Source organism: Parus major, chromosome 11 (assembly GCF_001522545.3).
Source record: "Parus major isolate Abel chromosome 11, Parus_major1.1, whole genome shotgun sequence".
Taxonomy (NCBI): domain Eukaryota; kingdom Metazoa; phylum Chordata; class Aves; order Passeriformes; family Paridae; genus Parus; species Parus major.
In genome coordinates, this window is record NC_031780.1 from 8,662,239 (window position 1) to 8,685,612 (window position 23,374).

General features: G+C 39.7%; 1 protein-coding gene and 1 long non-coding RNA gene across 6 annotated transcripts in view; one reads left to right on the plus strand and one right to left on the minus strand.

Annotated features, from left to right (window-relative positions):
- The first annotated feature begins 2,146 nt into the window (after positions 1-2,146).
- Positions 2,147-23,374, plus strand: part of LOC107209761 (receptor-interacting serine/threonine-protein kinase 2-like) — a 40,913-nt gene continuing 19,685 nt past the window's right edge. For 2 of the 5 annotated variants that reach the window (XM_015639782.3, XM_033517248.1), the window contains exons 1-2: positions 2,147-2,476; positions 3,376-3,499. The gene's annotated coding sequence lies outside the window, so the exon portion shown is untranslated. Of the gene's footprint in view, positions 2,477-2,514; positions 2,553-3,375; positions 3,500-11,560; positions 11,733-23,374 lie in introns of those variants that run through there. The other 3 variants (XM_033517246.1, XM_015639784.3, XM_033517247.1) reach the window with 3 other exon arrangements.
- Positions 2,559-9,521, minus strand: LOC107209766. Its single transcript, XR_004499105.1, has 3 exons — positions 9,161-9,521; positions 8,886-9,068; positions 2,559-3,409 (listed from the first exon to the last, which is right to left on the minus strand). It is a non-coding gene; the product is annotated as an uncharacterized LOC107209766 (long non-coding RNA).

The following is a 23,374-nucleotide window of genomic DNA, read 5'->3' on the forward strand; positions in this document are numbered from 1 at the left end:
CTGCTGTAGAATACAGTGGTGTGTGCATATGTCCCAAAGCACAAAATATCCTGTAGAAGTTAATGTTCATTGTTTCTTGGGTAGAATAACCAACAGAGAAGAATACTGGAAGTAGTAGGTACAGCTGAACTGTGAGCACTGAGCATCTTCTCTGTACATACTTTCCCTTAGGGCAAAGCCGTAGTTTCCAAATACAAATGAGTAATTCAAAGATGGAAAAGGAGCATGTGGTACTATGAGCTTGTTTAACTCAGTAATACTAACTTTCATTAGTTAGTGTTACTGAGTTGAACAAAACTGAGTCATTCATTGCAACACTAACAGGGTTGCAGCAAGCCTTTGGAGTTTCTTGTATTCATTTCTTTGCCACAGCTTATGCCGTTTTGCAGCTCTTTAACCCAACTTTACTTTTCTCTACTTTACCAAGAATCACTTAATCAGGATAAAGGATTTTGTAGCATTCCTGAAAGGCTCTGAAACATGTACAGCTAAGGGTACCCAGAGCTACCCAACCACATGTTCAATTTTGTCATAGAAAAAGATGATTTTCTTCAGCAAAGTACAACAGTTTTTAGCTGAGAAGGTTTAGAAAAGGACTGGACTAGAATTATCCTGCAGCTTCCTACCCTCAGGGTTTATTTTCATCTTCCTCGTAAGCACCTGATTCTATCAGAGATAACAGCCGCTTGGATCCAGGTTAGCTTATCTGATATTCCTGACTTGCAACATTTCCTTTCTGCCATAACTTTAAGAGTTTAAGTTCTAAGTGCTTTTTGTACACAGGTCCTCTTTCTTCTTAAGAGTCCTTTCATGCACACTAAAAGGTCATTTGAAGTGATATTTTCTTAGACCCCGATTTCCCTTTGCAGTAGCTCCAACACAGACTTCCAGGAGTGAAATTTAAAGTCCTCTGAGACTATTCTGCATAAAACTGGGTGAACCAGTATCTTTTACAAAGGCAATCTTATCTCTTAGTCACAATATAACAGTAATGCATTGAAGTGTAACAAAATCATTTCAGAGGTCAAGGTTTCTCACCTGTAATTGACAGATGTTTCTAGAGTAGCTTAAGGTGGCTGGAACACAAAGTGAGCTGTTCCTTCCTATAAAACAGAATGTCCTACTTTGAAACACATGCATATATTCTGAGGTCATTTCTATGTCTTAGGAACATAAAAAAATATTCACTATGAAGTCCGAAAAGATTTTGAATAGTGAATTTACAGGTAAGGAAGAGGCAGGATTTCTGCAGGAGAATAAAGCCATTCAGTAATTCCACAAAGTTTAGATATACATCACAATTTGTGTAATTCCACTTTTAACTGACAGACACTCATTTTTGCACATGTCAAAACTTAAAGCTGAACATAGGTCAGTGAAACAAGTGTGCAGTGCTGAATTATCTGTCAGTATACATACTCAGCTTGTTATACTCAGATTAAAATCCAATTTCCCCAAGATCTTGTTCAAGTTGTACTTCTGTTTTTGGAGAAATTTCACTAGAGATATCTTCCTTGTTTCTCATCCCCAGCTACTCTACAAAAAAAACTTGTGATTTCTGTTTCAGGTGTATTTTTGCTTGAATTACTTTAGTTCATGTTCTGTTGTTACTGTCCTGCTGGGACTGTCCTGCTGGGTTTTTGGTTGGTTGGTTGGTTTGGGTTTTTTTGTAGTGGCTTTTTTTGTTGGTTTTTTTTTAAGTGTGCTTTACTTTTTATCTATCAAGCAGGTATTTCTACAGTAGAGATGAGAGACTCTAGATTAGTTTTACACCCTTGTCAATAATTATTTTATCAAGAAAAATAACTTATTTTTAATCCACTCACATTTTTGGCTGCTGTCAGGCCAGCTGCAGGTTTTATTTTTTCCACAGTGGAGTCTTCCCAAACACAGATGAAAAGGAGGATGTTGCCTGGTCAATATTTATCTTGATTGTGAAAATGCTAAGTTTGAATCATCAAGCAAAGCCGCTGCCAAAAAGCCTGGGGATTGGAATATTTAGTGACCCTTTACCTCAAGGCTGAGGCAGTGCTGTGACAGAGAAGTACCTGACTGGCTCTGCTTATCAGCCCAGGCTGAAATGTGCTCGGCAGGGCAGAATGATGTGGCACCAAGGTGACCAAAGCCTGGGCTATCTTTGGTATCTGTCCCTGGGAGCTCTGACTGGGGCATTATCTAAAACCTTTTTTTCACTCCTGCCACTCTGAAGGGAATATTCAGGGCTGCCAGCAATAACTGCAGATCAGAGCTATTCTGCCATGTCACAGGAAACTTATGACCTTGTCTCTGCTGCTGCAGTTCTCTGTGCCTGAACGTGTGCCTGAGCTGCCACACTGGGTAACCAGAGCTCACTGCACCTGCATGGCCTCTTGGGACATGACCAGGTCCATCCAAAGGACCCAAAAGGTCCATCCAGCCTCATATCCCACCCTCAGCAGTGACCATTAGCAGTCACCCACAGGAAAGAACAGGATGAGTATGTGATGCTTGTCTTTTATCTTTCCCTGTCTCCAGGTATTTGCAGCTGAGCCCACTGGCTGAAGTCTGATGAGGTTTGTTCTCTTGCTAGCTCCTTCCATCTATTTTCATTTAGCTCCCAGTAATTTCACATGTGGCCTCTAGTACTTGTACTAAAGAGAGATTACACAACTGATCCTTCTCCACAGCATCGTATTTATAAATTTCTATTATATTTCTCTCAGGCTTCTGACTTATTCCTAATACAGAAATTGTTCTACACCCTGTATCAACCTGTTTTACCTTCTCTAGATGCTCATCTCATAAGAAGAGAAGAGAAAAACAGCATGTAGTCCAGCAATCTAAGCACAGATGAAAGGTTTATGCATCAACTGTCCAGTTTGGTCTCCATCCTTTCCTAGCACTTCATTTGCTTCACCACCAGTTAGCACCGAGCTGATAGCTCCACAGGACTATTTATCTTGACCTTAGATTCAAGTTCAGGCTTGTCCCTACTCTGAATGAGTTTCCTTGCCTGGACCTTTGCCAGAGCATGAGAAAACACATAGGAATTGTGCAAAAGGGTGAAGTAATGGGACAGTACAGAAGCATTGCACAGACTTTTCTTCAAACCAATGCAGTCAGCCACATGCCTGATAAAAAGCAAAGTGGCAAGCCTTGGAGACTTTCTGTGTACTTCTTTCACAAAGAAACCTCAACAAAATAACTGAAGGGCTCACATGTGGGAAAAAGCAGGTTCTCACCTGGTACCTCAGGAGGGAGGAGGCCCTAGGTAAACACAGTAGAGAAGCTCAAAGAGCTCTTATTGCACTACATCCCCTGGCCTGATCTTGATCTGCTCTTATCCTCTCACCTGAATAAAGCTTTCATGAGGTGCTTATGCAAGGTCTCTTCTAGGTTTGCCTCGGGAGTGGCTGTTATTCACACACATCTGAAAGAGACAAAGTACAGGCACCACCAGTGAGTGTGATGAACCCTTCCCTCACCTGGAATGGACACAATGGATATAAAGCAGCACAAGGTAATGTCCAGGACTTCTAAAAGATTTGCTGTGCTTATTGTGCCTGGGAAACGCAGACAAGACTCTTGGGCCTGGGAGAGCAAAGCTTCTCTGTCTGCTACCCACAGTGCAGTGCTAACCCCTCTTGATGCTCTACTTTACCTGAGTACATCTGACATTTCATTCAACTCATCAGTTCAGCCTGTAAATAAAAGTATCAACTGTGAGGTCAATTATTGTTGTAGTCATTGGTCTTGAGACAGAATGAGAAAAAAGTAACTTTAGAAAATAATTTAGTTGCACTTATTTATAGATTTATGCAAGCTTGCCATACATACCTCCATTTTTTCTGAAATTTTACACCTTTGAATGTGTTATTAATATAAACTATTACAATGGAACACGATTTTATAAAATGCCTGTATTTTTTTTTTTAGTTTCCCATAAAGCCTTGCCAGAGGACTTTGAGTCCCACTCAGCTTTGCAGTGCTCTCATATTTTGCAAATGATGTGCATTCAGTATAAAGCCTTGATGGCTTTCTCCTTGTTCTGACATTTGGGAAAGCATAAACAAACTTGCCCAGCTGTCACCATACTGCTGTTAGTCTTGGAACACAATAAAAGCTGGAGTGTCATTACTGAGCTGCACCCTGAGAGTGCACTCAGCTTACACCTCAAATACACAAAAGTGTAGCAAAATAGAAAAAAAACATCCAATCAAATAACCAAGTGGCACACAAATGAACATGTAATAGCAGAAATCCTCTTACAAAACAATAAGATAAATAAATAATATAAATAACAGCTCTGATCTTAACAGGGTGTCAGTCTGTCCCATCTGACTCACATCTAGGTGTGACTGGTTATCAAACACCTGTAATAATTTAAAGATACAGAAACAATTCAGAGATTAAATGTCTGTTTATTAATTGCCATAACAGAGACAAGAAATGAACCCATATCTCCTGGCCTGCACTTCAGCCACAGGGCTGCTCAAGGACAAAAAATTATCCAAATTTCTTGCTGTGCAAAAGGCAACCAACCTGTGTCACACCTTTCTGTGCCTGATCACAAGTGCTGAGCCTCTCATTAAAAAGTGCCAATATTTCTAATTCAATAAAAATAAGTGATTTATAGTAGTTATTTACAATACAGCATCACTTTTAGTTATAGCACAAGTTCCCCTAGGAATTAATTCACATTTGCAAGCTCTCAGTGGGTTTGTTTTGGGCCAAGACATCTGTCAGTCCCCTCAGCCATGTGGCAGCCTGGAACACACCCAAGCTCTGCTCAGGCATGTTCTGCAAACGGGCATCTCTTCTGCTGCAGTGGCTAAACCCTCCAGCATCACTAGGCTAGAGTGCACCTCAGAGCACTCAGCCCTTGCCAAAACCCCCAACAGCCCCTGTGCCTCTATAGGCACGGCCTGTGATACACATAATCCTGCATCTTTGTATCTACATTGTTTCTCAGTTTCACATCTCTCCAAGATGCTGCAATTTCCTGCAGAATTGCAGTTTCTACAGAAAATTTACATATTTTCCAATATACAAGCATTTATTTCTTAGCATATATGTGAATAGCTAAAACAAAGTCTGTTTCAGCATACTTGTTGGACTATGTGTTAAAACTCCTTGTATGCTGCATTTATTCTGGAGGCATGCTTGTCTCACTGCTTCTGATCTTATCTTCAGCCTGTTCTGAAAAATTACTTCCATGAACTTTGGAAGGTCAACTTGTTAAACATCTATCCACTCTCCCCTACTCTTTCTAATCATCAAGAAATAATAATTAACTTAATTTTCTGAGATGGGGACAACTACTTTACTACCCAATTCATGTTATGTGTTTCAGATGACTCATATATGGCAACAATGCTGCCTCCAAGGGTTTTTCCCTACAAAAATTCCTTGCTGAAACTTGCCAATTTTTTTTTCTTGTTCCTTATTTCTTCATCCAAGAGGCAACATTCTTTTCTAAAACTTGCACAAGATGGCTTCATGCCATGGTACAGGTATAAGCTCGTCAAAAGTAACATGGGACGAAGCAGAGAGCTTGCATTTGGGTCTCTGCTAGGAAATGAAACAACTGAGTCAGGCAAAACTCCATGTCAAACCTTTCTTGCCTGATATCAACTCCAGTTTTCTATAGATTCTGCCAAAGTCTTTGGAAATCAGTTGCCCAATACCTCTTTGGGAATAATACTGGCATATCCACTGGTGCAGAACGGATATTTCAGCAACTTTGCTGAAGGAGTGTTTGGTGCATCACAAGAATGTGCCTGCACAGGAAGGCAGTTTCACTAGGTACAGCTGGCAGAGGGAGGAAAAGAGCCCGAGGGGAAACAAACCCATCTCTCCAGCTGATTAGGTGCAATAACTCCTTGGAGGAAACTTGCTGGTTTCAGCAGCAACCAGCTTCCACCAGCAGACAGAGGGGCCACACAGCACATCCTGTTCCACAGGACACTGCTCACCACAGAGTCGCCCTAAAACTGACAAATACAGATCATGGTGTCTTGCATTTGAATGACACCACCCCACATCTCCAGAGATGCCTTCCTGTCTGCTGAGGAAATCACCTGCTGGGAGACCAGCATGTCCCACCTCCCTCTAACTTGTACAAAACCTTGCTGGTTTATGTAACCTTACAAACATGAGGCTGTTTTTGAAAGAAATCCAAAACATACAAGAGGTGTCTGAGCAATACATGAAAATAAGTCTGAATTTCAACTCTATAGAGTTTCATTATAACAATCTAGTATCAGGTATCACAAAGGAGTTAATTCTGGCTGACTATCAGTGATTTGTTAGCACAGATACCTTAAGATAGTTGCCAGAATTGCATACAACCTTATCCAGTTAGTTCCTTACATTTGTCACAGAAACTAGAATAATTTTCTAACAGGTTTCATTCACTGTTGAGTAATGCAGTCAGTCTTTAAGGAATAAAGCAATAAAGTTTTTCAGCTGGTAAACACAGCTCATACATGTTAATTACGTGCTTCAATCTCCTCATCTGAAACACTAACAAGAGGGAGGTCGTTGTGGGTAAAGTGTCTGTCAACATTACCAAAACCTTACTTTTGGAACATCTTGTGGCTTTTGCTTTTAGAAGGGGTCTGAGCCAAATCACGCCCCACTAAACAGAAAGGCCTGTTGAAGCAAAGGTAAACATTCCAACTAGCTTCAAGGGCATTTGGATTAGCCTTCCTGTATAATTGGTATGTCATGATGCTTCTGGAATATAGGAAAAGGTACAATGTTTTTCCATGCACCAAGGCAGTAATCTCACAGTTTTAGGAAGAAACCTGGTAAAGCGAAGATTAATCAAACTAACATCAGATTGCTGCTTATATAGTAGGACTTCACATTTTCTTAAATAATATACTTGAGTTTCTAAGCATGGAAAATACCAAATTAATATTAAAAATGGGCATAAGTCTTTTCTAGAGCTTTAAGCAAGACTAGCTTCTCTCCATCCTACATCTATCAAAGGAATGCCCAGAAATTTTATAATGTACAGAGGTAAAACAGAGTAAAACTCACCAGTTAAAAAAGCACAACCTACACCTCTGTGGACTGCCAGTCCCTCTCCATTTCTTATGGATGTACTCCTAGCCTGTCCTGAAATAACCTCTTCAGACTCTTCTCAGAAACCAAGAGAACTAAAACAAGGTGCACAACTACTCACACAGTAAACACACAGCCCTACATGATGCAAGAGTATTAAATGCTTGTGCAAAACATTGAGTTAATAAATAAAAACAAACAGATTATAGAAACCTCAACATGCTTGCAGCTGTATTTATGGTAGCAGCTTCTTTAAGTTATAGCTGCAAGTCTTTTCTTCCTGTGGCTCACAGCAGCAGCCTGCACAAATAACGCAGAGTTGATCTGAACAGTCTGCTTCAGTCCACCACATGCTGTGTCCATTTATGTGCAAACAGACATTCAGAGATCCCTTTCTTGCTTTCAAAACATCTTCAGCTGCTCTTTAAATTCCCTAACTGCTGCTGAGAGCAGCACAGATGGACTCTAATTTCTTCACTCCAGCATCTGCACATTTTTAGCCTCTTACAAAAGAAGGGCAGGCAACTTCTGACATGCCAGTTTGAGACTGGCAGGTACATTTTTAACCTTTCAGCTCCAGGGTTCTATTCATGCTGACAAAACTGGGATGCTGCCCTCACCCATGCTGATAAGACCATACTGATCAGTTGTGTTCTATCTGGCTTCCTCCTTGCTGGCTCATTAAATGCCTGCCAGCAAGCTCCATTTACTTTTACCCTTATTCTAACTGCCCCATTCAGGGTTTTCTATTAGCTAAAAAAAAAAAAAAAAAGGTGTGCAAAAAGCCCAGAAAAAACTCGTGTAAGGCAAGTCAGATAAGAAGCTCAGCTGCAAGTAGTGCTGAACTCAATAAAGACAACAGTATCCACAGTTTTGCAATCACATTCCTCCCCTTTCCAAGACAGTGAACAGTATTAGAGCAGAAACATAGGCACCTGGCCTGCCCAGGACCGTGGTCTCTTACTGACCTGTGCATCCTCAGTGAGATCAGCACTAAATAATGAGAGGAAGAAAAAGGCTTTTGTCCTTGTCAGAGGTTAGCTCAGTCACACAGCTCATTGTAACTCCCTGAGTATTTTCTACTCACTGTCCAGCACTCAAACACTACCACAGCCACCCTCCAGTAGAAGAAGGAGCTTTGCTTCTGTCCTGTCCTCCAGAGCACTTTTCAGCTATATCTAGATATCAAAAGTGTTACTTTAAACTGTGAATGTGATTTTAAAAGCAATGGGCAGAATGATTTAGAAGTCCTATGTCTTGACAAAATCACTCTAGCATAAAGAGTTACTTCCCAATCTCTTTCTACAAGTGAAAGATGCTGAGAAGTAACAGAAGATTATTGAATCTATGTGAAAGGAAGAGTTTACATTGTTAGTTAACAAAAGAATTACCTGATAGATAAAAACAACCTAGATGGTTGTTTCCAGACTTGAATGACATTTTATAAGGCACTTGAATTCTCTGAATTTCCTGTCCTCTGATTGCAGTTCCATTGCACAGGCGAGGAATATTTTTCAAAGCATGTTTGTACAGCACTGAGAAAAACGAGATCACAACCCCTTTTACAGCTTCAAGAGCTAACACAAACAGTTTAAACAGATCATTTCTACAGATATATAATGAAGAACATCTGATATATTTTTTTTTGCCACATAATTAGAGGCCTTTTTCAAAAATTACTCATGCCTCTGGATGAGTAATCTGAAAATCTCAGCACTTGGTATATAAACACCACAAGAAACCAAGCATATACCAGAATTATATATTCATGGTTTCTTGAGGGCTTTTAAAGTTATATACAGTTACATTAGTATTGCATCAATGAGATACATTACCCTCCATAAAAATCCTGCCTCTCTTCCAGTGGTATTTCATTGTCATTCCTCTAAACCCAGCATGGTCCTCGTGAACTCCAGCTGATACACTCAGAAGACTGAGTGTGTGTTGGGTGGCCTGCAGCCATAGCTCCTGCAGCTTTCATCTCATACAGCTTCACTACAGGACTGACCAAGCCTCATCTAGATGCAATTTCCAAGAAAAACAGTGTCACAAACATAAAAGCTGAGCAGGAGGAGATCACACAGTGTGACTGCATTCAGAGGGTCAGTACCTGGGGATGCAGGTCTCTGTCCTGATTCCAGACTTTAAGACACATTTCAAATTCAGCTGTATAATGCATCTGGTTTTAAGTAGTGAAGAGGATACTTGAAGTGGAAGGTCATCTCGTGGAAGGTCTTGAGCCTTGAGCTACAAAGAGACATTGGCAACCAAAAGAACCAGTGAAGGCATTTTAAGTCCAGTTACAAGAGAAACTCTGATATAGTATCATGGTCAATTCAGATTTTATCATCACAGCCTGAGGAATTAGCAAAATACAGCAACATTCAACAAGATGCTGGCTCCCACTCCAGTGTTGTTTGCATTATAGATACATAAATATTGTGAAGATAGTTTATTTAGCTTAATCAGAAATCATTCCACTTCAGCCAAAAGAGCTAACCCCATCCCCCAAAAAAACAATGGTTGGTGTGACAAGAGATTTCTAGACTGCTATGTGGTACTTTCTGGATGACAAGTACTGTGTAGAAGAATTAGCATTTGAAATAATATAAATAATATAGCATCAGCTACAGCAGACAGAACAAATCCTGTGCCCACACTACACCACGATGTTCCCAAGAAAGCACCAGTGCAGGACCTGACTCCATAACTACAGCATGTTAATAGTTAACTCCAGTCCATACAGCAGAAGTGTAAGCAAGAAAAGCAATTAAATTTACAATTTAAAAAATATACAGAGACAACAGTAATGTTCCAGAATTTATTTTTTTACCACATCTGCTTTTCTGTACAACAGGATAAACACTTTGTAACATTCCAGTCAGTATCAGGAGTGTTCATTTCTAGGTGATATCACTTTTGTTCATGCACAGTAGTAACTGTTATGATTCCCAAATATAAATATACACATACCACTCCAAAAATAACTAACTAGTTTACCTCAGACACTAAGGCAATACTAGAAAAATCAACATGTTTTACTCTACAGCATCTTTGTATTATCTCACATTTCACTTCTCAGCTACCAGAAATCCTTTACTTTTTGTCATTACTAAGTCACCTAATTGGGAAAATCCTCAGCTAGTTTCAGAGATTACACATTGGCAGATGTTATGGATTCCAGTGTAATCAGTACTTTGAGAATCACTGAATAAATTGCTTTTAAAAATAGCCCAAAAGCAAACTCAAGTGCTGTCATAAGGCATTCTCAGTCAAAAACACAGGCAAGAATTTCAAGTTGCTAACACTGCACACTTCCAGGTTTTTTGGCAGAATGATACAATTGGAAAATCAAAACTTTGTTACAACAGCTGATTAACATTGCTTCAAAGATTAACTGGAGTGCTCACATAGAAAAGGTTTGTCTTGCCTATGTTAATATTATTACACTTTGTGCAACTGACAGCTAGATGTTACTGCAACTCGAACACTGCTATCTAAGGCTTGATTTCAGCTCCTGTGATCTGGAACAGAAATTTATTTATAGAGAAGATCACTCAGCAGAAGATTCAGATCCAATTACGCTATCACAGATTATGTCACTACTGTACAATTCCAGATGAGTTTCAAGAGCTGTTTGACCTATATTTATTTGACCTATATTTGATCTTGTACTATAATTCTATAAAAAAACCTATTAAAGTAATTTGCTTTTAATTAATGTTTATATTTTAAAAAAATCAAGTCAGCATAGCAGTTAAAATGAAGCTTTGGCACTGAGAGGAAGCAACAACCTCCTTGTGCTCCTGCAGTGAATTTAATCTCATTGTACATGCCCATACCCACTGTGAACAACTTTAAAATCTAAACCCAGAAATAATTTCTATAAACTCTGTTCCACTGTAACCCCCAAAACCATGCTGAAATTAAGGAAAGGATTCTCAGAATATGAGTAGTAATGCAAACCATTAGCAATAGAAAAAACTAAGACATTCTATTTGTTCATCTTTCCTGTCAGTGGTTTTGCATCCTGCCCACTCTCTGCCTTCAGTTGTATCAACACACTGGTTCTTGTGACAGTCAATTAGAATCAGGACCAAACACCTTTTTAAAAAGAAAACCATGCTCGCATCTTCTCTAAGGCAGTGAACAGCAATTAACTTTGTTTTGTGGCTCCAATGACAATATTAGTCATCATAGCACAAGCTGGGGTTTTACTTTGCTTTATATCTCATGATTAATACTTCACTGATTCCAGCCTGAGTGAGAACAGTAAAATATCAAGGGTGTTCATGAAAATCACTAGTTAGTTGTAAAAATTGAAACTTGAAAAGTTGTCAAAAACTTTGCCTGAAGGCATCTCTGAGCAGGTGAAGGGAGGACAGCCAGGGCCATCTGAGAGCCCAGATCATGAGAAAGGCTCATGGTAACAAGGCCAGTCAAAGGTCAAGCCCAGAATTCAATATGTAGCTCAGCTCTAGTGAGGATACCCAAGGTCAGGTGCAGGCCAGTGGCTGATGAAAAGGACCGCAGTGACAAGGTCAGGGTAAAAAAAATCCGTCCCCAGGTCAGGAGCAGCAAGCAGCAGTGACAGGCACAGAAATGAGCACATCCACAGCTCAGGCAGGGACCAGAGGCCAAGACTGAGCTTAAATGGATTCCTGGGCCCATGGAGATTCCAGGTGAGGCTACCCTCAGGTTCTCATAGTTATAAAAGTAAGCCCTGCTGAGACTCCTATCAGTCTGTCCAGGAAGGCAAAGAAATAAATCACTTTGGTAAGACCACCCTAATACTCTAAAACTCATATTTCCATACCAAAAATAAACACATTCAGGAGAATGTGGCTAATTTTTCCTCATTTTCTGTGTGCTGTATGGATGAACAGATGATTTCCATCTCCATGGTCATTAATGTACTGCCTAAGCTTTTGGCTTTATAAATGCACACATATCTATACATATGTGCATTTGGAAAGATTGGCATCTAACCTGGGCTCTCAGGCCCTAACTGAAAGGCCAATAAAATCAGCAAAAAATTTGTTTATTCCCCAGTCTGAGTCATGCCTCATAACTCTAAATGAAGCTAAAAGGAAGAATGAAAGAAAGAACTTATAGGTTGCATAAGACTTTCTTGAGTAACAGTCCCTAAAAGTTTTGTAGCTTGAGATAAATAAAAAAATTGGGGTTTAGCAGTGTGGAATTGAGTATTGATTGCTGTCCCTTTGCACAGATAACATGGTTTTCAGGAGCAACAGAAGTTGTTGAAGTAATAATTGTGGCAGAGTCTAGAGCATGCTGGAGGTAGATTCAGGAGCAACTTGGGATATTTCTTTCTACTCAAATAGATTTAACTGTTTCCAGAACAGTTCTAGATCTAACAGAAAACATTGGTTACAACAAAATGCATAAATATCAGCTTATCCTATGTAAGTCAAACATAAAGTCTACTTTCTTCTGTGTGAAATAAGTTCTCTGTCAGTCCTTTCTGCTGTCCTGCCAGTGCTCTGAACAATGTAATAACTGTAATTTTGGGTTTAAAATGCTTTTAACATAAACTTGACACGGAAGCTCTGCAGTCTGGATTCTGGGACAGGTAAGACATTTCAATTCCAGTTCATTTCAATTCAAGACATTGCAGTTCAGGTCCTTGAACTGCAGGAGCAGGTTAGCATTCACTATCTCATCACATCACTCTCCTAAAGCAGACAGCAGAAAAGCAGAAAACTGGCCTGTTTGGCACAGCAGAGCATGCTTTCATTCTCTGGGCAAGAGGAGACTGAATTTGGCTGTATAGCTTCCTGTAATAAAACATACAGAATTTAATTCCCACGCTTTTCCACTGACATGTCCTCTGGGCAAAGCAGAGAGCACATGACAAAGCTACCAAACACTAAGATCTCAATTATTCTCAGGAGACAGAAAATGCCTCAAGCCTCATGTGAGGATGAGCTGTTCCCTATCACCTTGTCTGACCCTCTAAACCTCTTCTGGCACTATGAATTCCTAAGACTCCTTCACTGGCACTTCAAATATTTTCCTTTCTTCCAGCTGCTACACACAGAGGGCAAAAATTAGGGGTAGCAGCAGCAGCAGCAGTGCCCAGGTGCCAAGGGAAGCTCTTTGTGGACATGAGCTGGAGTTCCAGGCAAGTCTCACATACATTGACTGTCAAACTCAAACGTTTCAATGTGCTCCAGATGAATTTCTGTTCTTTCTGAGAATCTTCTGCCCATTTAAACCAAATTTTGCCCTTTTGAAGCCTTAAATAGGCAGTATTTCCATTGTTAAGTAGCACTTCCTACTTTGATTTGCTTCCATTCATAGCAGTAAGATATATGCAACTTTGTACTGTATTATTTGCATTTAATTTTACTGATATGGAAGAAAAAAAGCAAAACCTTTCTGACTAAAAAACCACTCAGCATATAGAAACTTACCCAACCTTATGTAGCTTCATCTTCATTAGTGGGTTTGTACCCTGTGCCTATCAGCTGCCAGAGTAAAAATTTGGACTCTTTTGAAGACACACAGTGTAACAGGGGTTTGTAATTCTAAATCTGCCCTGTTTGTGAAGACACACAGTGTAATGGGTTTGCAATTCCCTGCTCTCAGCTGCACAATGTACAAGGAGGACACTCCTCCATGCCCACCAGAACATCACAGAGAGTTTAGATCTCTGCTTAGCTTCAGAGAGGAAAGGGAAGACAATAAGAAAATCCATATTCCTAGAAAGTCTGAAGACTAGTAATAAAAAGATCTGTTAATCAAAATTTACACATTCACTTAATCGAAAAGGAAAAGAAGTTTCACTCTATCATTTATATCTCAATGCCAGTTGAGATTCTTACAGAGAGAAGGGGCTGCAAGTAGATAACTTCTTTCCATGGGATTTTTTAACCATGATTCATAGAACAGTACTGCAGCTAGGCATATGTTTTAATAGAAATCAGAACCAAATTAGCTTGAGAATGGCTGTGTTACTCTGTGTTTGAATAAGTTTAAGTGGCTTTTCTTCACAGAGTAGTTTTGAAATTATCTCTGCTGAAGACATATTTATAATAATGTAGATATGTAGCAAAAAGGGAAATGCAGGTGAAAAAAAGCTTCCTGCAGAAATTTAGATAGTGAAAAAGGTAATTTAAGTTCATCTACCCATGATAGCGTTAGGCAACTGGAGGGAAGGAAAGAAACCCTGCAAAACACAAAACCACCACAGAGAAAAATAACTTCTTTTTCTTGTTCCAAAGCATTCCAAAACCATGTGTCCTTGGAACAGTCAAAATTACAAATCCCCCTTGTACAAAACTTTTCTGGCAGATTCGGTTCTGCTCTCTCAGCTAATGCTGCACCCACATTCCTTTAGACAATTTCTAAACACATGACTTCCATTTACAGAAGCAAAACCTTTTTTTTGTGCAAGTTTTTTTCCACCTGCTGTAATGGGTCATGATCCTGAGAGCACCAACAGGTCCTAATTTCCCTCACCAACATCATCCAGGAGTCCATCCAGGTGCAATCTGTCCACTGGCCCAGGAACTGCATTTAGGCTCCAGACCTTGCTGTCAGCCCTTGCCTGAGCTGTGCACAGCCTACTCCTCACTGCTCCTGCCCTGCTCTCTCCACTTCTCTGCTTGGGGCTTTGGTCCAGAAAGAGATTAGGGATGTGTATTCTAGATGCCACAGATTCACTGCTTGGGTTTAAAATATTCTTTTAGTCACTTCCAGTATGTAGCACTTCGTAGACAACAGGCAATCCGACATTAAACCTGTTCAGATAAACTTAAATGAATCTGCCCATAGATGTACTTTGTTATTAGTGCTTATAGCTCATGATATGAATTTGGCATTTAAATGCACAAATGATCTCACTCACAGGCCAGCACAAGCTTTTTCCATCCAGTATGATATGCACAGGATACCACAAAGCCTTAAGTATATGCTGGTTTCAAACTAAAACACCACAAACTTCCAGCAGGAATGAAAAGGTCAGTTGTGCTCTAGATATCAGTGATAATCTAGAATAGTTGGTGTGCTTAGTGAAGAACAAAGAATAATCATATGGTCTCCCAAACTTTACCCTAAGAGCTTCCATTCTATAATTTCTTATGGTTTCTTAAAGTTGCCTTCAGATCCTGTCCAGTCTACCCAGAAAACATGAGACAAATCAGTGATTTATTCCCAATTTCAAGAACCAAGCCACATGCTGTTTCTACATCATACATATACAGAAAATAAACTATAGTCCATGGAGAAGGGAAACTGGGAGTAGTGTGACACTGGCAATGCCTGAAAAAAGGAGGATTGCTCATTCCAGAGAGGAAGGGGCTGAGGCATGATAATGAGTTTTAGAACATTAAAGGCTGTTGCAGAGCTCTGTGGAGACCAGATAGGACAATGCTGTAAAATCACAGCTTCTTGGTTTGGCTCTTTATTCTGCACTTTGCACTTTTACTGGAGCAGACACGGGTTAGGAACTGACAGAAAAGAGTAAGAGGAAGCCAACGTAGCAGGCTGGGAAGACTTTAAAAGAAACACACTTCCATAAACCATTCTGGATTTCCCAGCCTACTTTTATCAGGGAAAAGGATGAAAATATCTAAGAATTCATTTGGAGAAGGAGTCTTGGTGAAGACTTAGCTATTCAATTTGTCCTGCAGCAAGAATGAGAACCTAGAGACCAAGTCTAAACCCAAAGTGAACTCTTTGACATGCAGGACAAGACCTCCACAGGGACCTGAATAAAATTACTTGCATGAGGTGGGAGAAAGTTGAGCCCTGCATTTACAGTAAAGGTGGCTAAACACTGGAATAGGTTTTGTAGACCATTTTTGCATATATTTGAAGCCTAACTGCTCATGGCCCTGTGTAACCTGCTGTAGCTGACCCTGCTTTCAGCAGGGGGTTGGACTAGATGGTCTCCAGCAGGCCCTGTTCAGCCATGCTGAATTTCACACATGGTTAAATTATTCACAAGTATAACTTTTAGCTTAGGCACTCTTCTGGATAGATGACAGAAATTAAAAGGTAGCTTTCTTAGTCCTGAACAGGTGATGGTGGATAATTTTGTATGTGAATCATAGCAAAAAATAGAGCAGAAAAGCATTTGGGCCTCCCACATACAGAAAACTGGAGAAAGAATTTGGAAGAACTGCTAAAGACACACCGAGGGGAATGATCAGGAGTAAGGTGAACAAGAAGGAAAACACCATGGGCAAGGGAGCAGGAGGTTTTAAAACTATTTCAGCATGGTCACGGATCATGAGGATGAAGTACCACTCTTGACTGAGTGCTGATTGTAGCCTTTGGCAAGAACAACTATTGACTCAGGAAATAGCTCCCATTTTTTGCTTTACTTAAGAGCTAACTGAAATATTAAAGCAATGTTTTGGTTTGTCAGTTTGTTTTCATATCACTAATCATCTTTTATAGCTCAAGTGTTTCCTACACACAGAAGTTTCTGGGTAAGGTTGCGGAAAGCACGCGAGTCCTTTGGATGCTTCTAGAAAAGCTCATCTCTGTTGCTCTGCAGTGTTGCTGACAGCTGAACACTTCATCTGCTCCAGACATTCTTGGCTAACTGGAAGCATGTCTGTAGCACATCTCTAGTGCAACTTGCTTTAATCACCAACATATTTTTGCACTTATTCCCATTCTTGATTAAAACTCTTACTCTGCCCTCCAGCCCCTGCTGCTAATGGTTTGCTGTCTTTCACAGCTGAAGGACAGTTACATAAAGGTCTCCACAGCCCTTGCTCGACAGCATCAGGTGGGAATTTATCCAAGGTGCTTCATTTCTTAAATTATTAGGAACAAAACAGACTATAATGGAACGGTATTAAGGACTTTTAAGGCCAGGGACAAGTGCCAAAATTACTCTGGAATAGTGCTTATGTTATGATTTCCTGGGACATTTTGGTTTTATTTATTAACTGTAGGAATTTTTATCTCATGCCAACACTTATGTGTGATCCTAGTATGCAAAAATCTACTTTCTAAAATCTGGTGAAGTTCCAGAAAAGTTATACAAGCTCCATGTATAAACTGAAGATGGAACCCATACTCAATCCTGCTGTAACAATGTTCAGCTAAAACAGAATCCAGCAAGATCCATAATGACTGGAGGTCTACCCTCTGTATCCACTGCAGAACTACCAGTGGTATGTGAAGATCCACATTTTTTAAAGTTTTATGTTTATACTTTTCTCTGTTTGTGCTGGTGGCTCATTTGATAAATAACTTGGACTGGCTTTTCAGAGAGCCTGAGGACTCACAGTACCAAACAGAGCTGTAAACTGTTCAAGAGAAGAGAAAACTTGTGACTTGTATTGAAGGGTTAAGGATCCAATAATCCAGAACTTCCTGTTGGAAAATATGGCCCAAAGATATGATTCCATTAACCAGTAGTTAAGTAGAATCAGCCACAAGAAGAAAGTCTTGTTTGGAGAACTGAGCATGGGATGCAGAAAGGCAGCAGACTTGGTTGTGCCTCTCTCAAGAGCTCAGCTCTTGATCTCACATCTCCTGATTTCTACAACCCTCCTCAGGGAGATTAGGGACACACTTAAATAACCTCCCAGATTGGAGCCATAATGTACAGACCTGTAATAAAGCCCAGAAATTTACTTTAATACTCACCAGGCTCAACAGCGATTGGAAATAATCTCTGGGCAATTACTGTTCAGAAATGGTTTGAGCACTGGTGCTGCCAGCTCTTGGTCAGAGGTGAAACCCTTCAATCTACAGAACCCCTTTCATTTCAGTGAGGCTTTGTTACTTAGGTTTGCCACAACCCAGATTCTGGAGGTAAATCTTTTTTGCATTGCTCTCTGGGAACAAAGGAGGTTAACAAAATTCTTTCTCCTCCTACCTGCACTATATTCTTATAGGATTATGCTTGGGAACATAGAGATCTGGTGCTGTGCTTAATTATTGTTCCTTTTAATGGAAAAAGCCATTCATTCTATTTCTCTATTGAGGAATTCATCACACTTCCAAACACCCGCTAAATTCATGATTAAATTGATAAATAAGCCCTGATTTATTAAAGTGCATCAGGCTCACTGTTTTTAAGATTGCCTAAAAATGTTTCTTTACATACTTGAATTTAAAGTTACAAATAATTCTTTTTGCTTAAATGAGGAAAATGAAAGTACTGGCATAATACAACATTCTTTATCCTTCTTCCAGGTTCTTTAGTCTATGCAGGGTAAAATACTGTGTGGAATTAATTCTCATCAAAACAAGAATCCTGAAAAAAATGTTCAAATGCCTGATGCTATTGACTTAACATCAGATCTGACACCACAGCTTAAGACTCTTCTACCTCAATTCAGAATGATGCTAAAGTGTTGCAGGTATATATAAGATGATCAGTGAATAAGTATACTTAAATAACTATTATTAAGGTACAATGCTAAAGGAGTAAATGAACTGCAAATTTATGGCACATGAGATGTTTTTTCTTAACATGCTATTTGACAGTGTGTACATTGAGGAAAAGATCACAGAATGTTTTGGGTTGGAAGGTTTTGGGTTGAAGACCATCTAGTTCCAATTCCCCCTTCCACTAAATCAGGTTGCTCAGAGCCCCTTCCAACCCAGCCTTGAACACTTCCAGGGATGGGATCCTTTCACATTATTTATAATAATATTTATAGTATTTTCCACATTCAGAATTTTTTAACTTGTAAGGAAAAATATTGTGAGGATAGTTTTCTGGTTGTTTGGGTGTTTTTTTAATTGCTCAAAAGAATACCACACATCTGTCTCTTTCCTTTCTTTTCCTTCCCAGCTGCTTGTCTCTGTGGTAGACTCCAAAATGTGCTCCAACTTATTGTCTCCAGAACAGACATAGACACAAACCTGGTCTGACTTTTCTAAAGCTGATTCATGTCAATTCTCTGTATGTTAACAGCAAAAGACATGATGTGAAAATATCTGCCTGTGTTTTATCTGTCTGTGAGAATTCCTTATACATCTATGAACTGTCCAGGGTTTTTCAAATAGCTGCAGAATCCTGGGAGTACAAGTTCTGTACATACAGCTCACTTGGTGCTTATTCTCTGTTTCAAAGAAATAAAAATTTCAGGGAAATATTAATTTCATTTAAATACAAATAGTTATTGTGAATTACAAATCCTGTTGGTCAGGTCTATCAGGCACTTGGTAGAATTTATTCAAGTAATGCAGCAGTGACCTCTGCTGCACAACCAATGCTATTTCATAGCTAATTTAAATCCGCTGCTACTACTCATTCAGGAAAGTTAAAACTATATTTTTTTCAAAAACAAGCATACTTGCCTCAAGTTAAGAACACTCCTCTTTTCCTAATAAAGAGAAGGGCTTCAAACCCCAGAAGATTATTCTTGACGTTACTGGCATGAAGATACCACAGCTTATTTTGAATGTTTTTGCTGGTTATCAAGGATAGTATTAGCATTAAATAAACCCTGAGCTACCCTCATAAAAACATTTCTGTTAATTTTACTGGGAAGGACCCTGAGGCACAAACCACTGGGTGCTGTGCCACCAAGTCACACCCAAAGTCTATTGCAGAGGCATCAATTTCAGGAGGCAAAATGATTTCAAGCCCCATTCTTTAACCACAGGATGACACTTTCCCTTGCCTGTGCCAGATCAGAAGAATATCAACCAACTGTATAAAGCAGAATGCCTGTACATTATGCTCCACACCATCCATGTGGCAAGGAGAAGCAATACAGACTTGAAAAACAGGATGCATTTATAGGACAAATGTCCTAAAGCATTTTCATGAAGTCCAGAGCAACAAGTTCCACTACGTCGGCAGAGGAAACATGGAAAATATTCCTTCTCTCCCATGACTAAATCTTCTCTTTCCATGGTCCTCTAAGGGACCGTGTATTTCATGATGAGAAATTCGGGTCTGGCCCCTACACTAGCCCAGCATTACTGCCCTCTGCTCAAAAACTCAGAGCTGGTACAGAGCAAAGCTGTGTGATCTCACACTGACCCTGTGTGGTGAAACCAGGCTGCAGCAAGCAGACAGCTTTCACTCAAACCCTCCAGCCACAAGCAACAAAACGAAGCAGATTCCTATAATCAATCACTGTTAAAATGGTGTCTCGATTTCACAATGTGTTTTCTTCTCAGCTGAATCCTTTCCTCACTTGTCTATGATTTTTTTCAAAACTCACATCAACCAAACTCCTTTATAGTCACATTTTCTCCTTGTATCCTGGCAGTCAGGATTCACCTTTTGTAAATCTTGGCACCAACACTATTCTGGCTTCATAAAATTCTGGAAGTTTAACAAAACATTTAATGCTTGCAACATATTTCATGGTTGAGCCAAATAATAATCTGTATTTATATGTTTAGAATGCTTTGTACTTCTGCCATACTGGCACTGCGTTTGTAACATTCCTTGGGGCTAAGTGTAAAAATAACCCAGAAATCTGGGTTAAATATATTATTTCAAGAATACTGAGCATATACCCTGTACCAGTAAGTATATTCACTTAGCATTCCTGAATGCTGTCCTCTAAGTGAATTACAAATGTGCCTGCTAAGCTTGCTAGATCCATGGTCTCCCTCATGCCTGGTGTCAGTGTGGTGCTCATAGCAGCAATTGTGATACCATCACTCTTCCAGGAGTAATAGGTAAATTGGTGGTTTTTCAGCTTGTATCTTTCATCTAGGAACTCAGTAAATAGCTGCTTGACTTTTTGAAACAACAAAAAAATATATACTAATTCTTCTTTAGACGACAAACACATTATCACCAGTACTCTAAGATTTGGCAAAATGAAGCATCTGGAGATTCAAGATCTCTTCAGCAGCTTTTTTTTGAGAATTTTGGTTGCAAAGGATTCATAGCCAAATAAAAAATATTACTTACATCTGACATTGTTTATTAGTCTCTCTGGTTACTACAAGATTAATGTGTTTTTTCATTCTCAGCTTATACAGACAATCAGATTCCTCCTTTTGCCATCAATACACAATAATTGATTTGTACAGAGATTTTAGTACTGATTTCTGAATTACAAATAAGTTTACTGCCACCACCACCACCTAAGAATAAGCCATTGCCATGACTAAAATGAGACAGGCTCACTCCTTTCCTTGTAACTTCTTTTTAGTTTTACACTCTGGATCACACCAAGAAATGCACAATTTTCATCCCCAGTGTCCATCACAGCCACTGAGGTTGAAGCTGCCTGCTCCAGCAGTCCTATCCAACCCTCCAGCACATGGAGAGTATTTTCAGCAGCTTGAATGCAGTCCTTTCAGTTTGAGGCACAGCAGAGTCTTCAGGACAACCAGCACCTGTTGTTGAGGGCACAGGGGGATAATTTCCACCCTTACACTGGGAAGTGCATTTCACTCACAGAAATGATGCACATTCTCACAGGCAGAGGCTGTGTCTGACAGAAACCTGAAGAGAGCACTGGAAGCCTGTTCTAACATTCCAACAAGGGAGGGACACGTTCTCTTCATAATCCTTCATGCCTCTGCTGATCTTGCAGTTTGCAGTCCCTTAAGGCTCCTGCTGTTGTGCAGCCCTTTGCCCACAGCCAGCACCCTCCCAGATGCCTGCTGGAACCCTCTAACCCTTCTGCCTCCTACAGCCTTCAAAAAATGATCTCTTCTTACTTCAGAAGGGATGATTTCTGCTCCCTTCCTCACCGATCAACTCTGCTGTGAGCTCAAAATCCAGTTCACATGTGCCTCCCTGCTTAAATATCTCCTTAGATAATGCTAGAAAATACCATATTCTTGTTTACCATGTCAGTCCCACTCCCCTACAAATCTCAGTGTTGTTACCATCATTGGTAGTGCCTTCCACTTCGTGTATCTCTGTCATTTCATTTTTAATCTACTTGTTCAGCACAGCTAGAGTGACTCTGATCTCTGATCAGAACCTTTCTGTGCTAAGCACTTGCTTCAAATACAGTTTACATCTTCCCAAGCAATGAGGTAAAACCAGGGAAGAGAAAGCAAATTTATGGAAAGCAAGAGCAAACAGCAGCTACACAATACAGTAAATCACATAAAGAGTTTTCTAGACAGCATTCTCATGTCAAATCCCATCCTAGGCATGGCTTTTGTGATTTTACACACTCACCACATCTACCATCACAAGCAAGAGCAAAAATTTCATCTCCTGGTCTCCAGGAGACTTAACTCCTGCTTTGGGAAAAAGCTAGCTCATACAAAACCTAGTAGAAACTATTTAGAGAAACTTGTTTTCTCTGATACTTTCCTCATGGTTTTCTACCAGCTGACGAAGTTCCTCTAAATAAATCATAACTATTGTCTCTAGAAGGAAATTACAGACACGAAACTTCCAATGTCTGTGAAACACTCCCTGTGCTAAGGAACAAAACCTATTCACCAGTATGCCAAAAGACGCATTTTTAGGCTTATCACAAAAAAGAGAAGGGAGAGGACAGAGCACTAAAATTAGAGACATTTTCAGAAGAGATAACAGTATTAGATTCTGTAGCTTTGGCCAATATCTAATGAGAACTGCAAGGAAGCAGCATTATGGTTTACAATGCTATTAAAATTATTCTTTTCAGGATTAGTGTTAGACATTCAGAAATAGATCCTATGAAAGCCTAGTGAACAATTACAGATTAAAAATTCATTCCAGCCTAGTAAATCTACATGAAACCTTTTAATACAAACACAGTGCTTTCAAAGAGCCTACCTTTAAGGGAAGATAAACTGTGACTACTGGGATTTATCTTCTGTCAGGGCCCTGAGAGCACCAAGAAGCCCCACTGCCCTCATCAGCCTCATCTGGGACCTTCACCCATGTGCTCTGCCTACTTCTCAGAAATTGCATTTAAGCTCATACTCTCAGCTGTGTTTCTTCTCTAAGCTGCTTTGTTGGTGTGTAAGGACTTAATATTTCTGTCTATTCTTATTGGCACCACTTCTGATAGATTTATTCCCTTTTATTTCACTGCAGAGAGAATCTACTGCACACTTTGAAAGTGTCAGGAACTGAATTTTTACAGTTACAGTAGCATAGCAAAGTCACCAGTTCCATTGCTAAATAAGACTGGGTATAGCACAAGTCAAATAATTTTTGACCCTATTAGAGATATAGGACAGGAAAATTAAGCAATTGTTTTCTGCAAGCAAACTAAGAAAAAGTAGTGATGAAACCCATGAGCCTCTGACCCAAATTTCCTCATAACGTCATGGGGCAAGAAAAAATATTTTTAAAAAGCTGTTAAAAATAGATACTGAATATTTAAAGCTGTTAGATAAGCTTATTTTGATTATCTGATGGAGCCATGTGTAAGAACTGAAGTCAGATGGGGTTAAC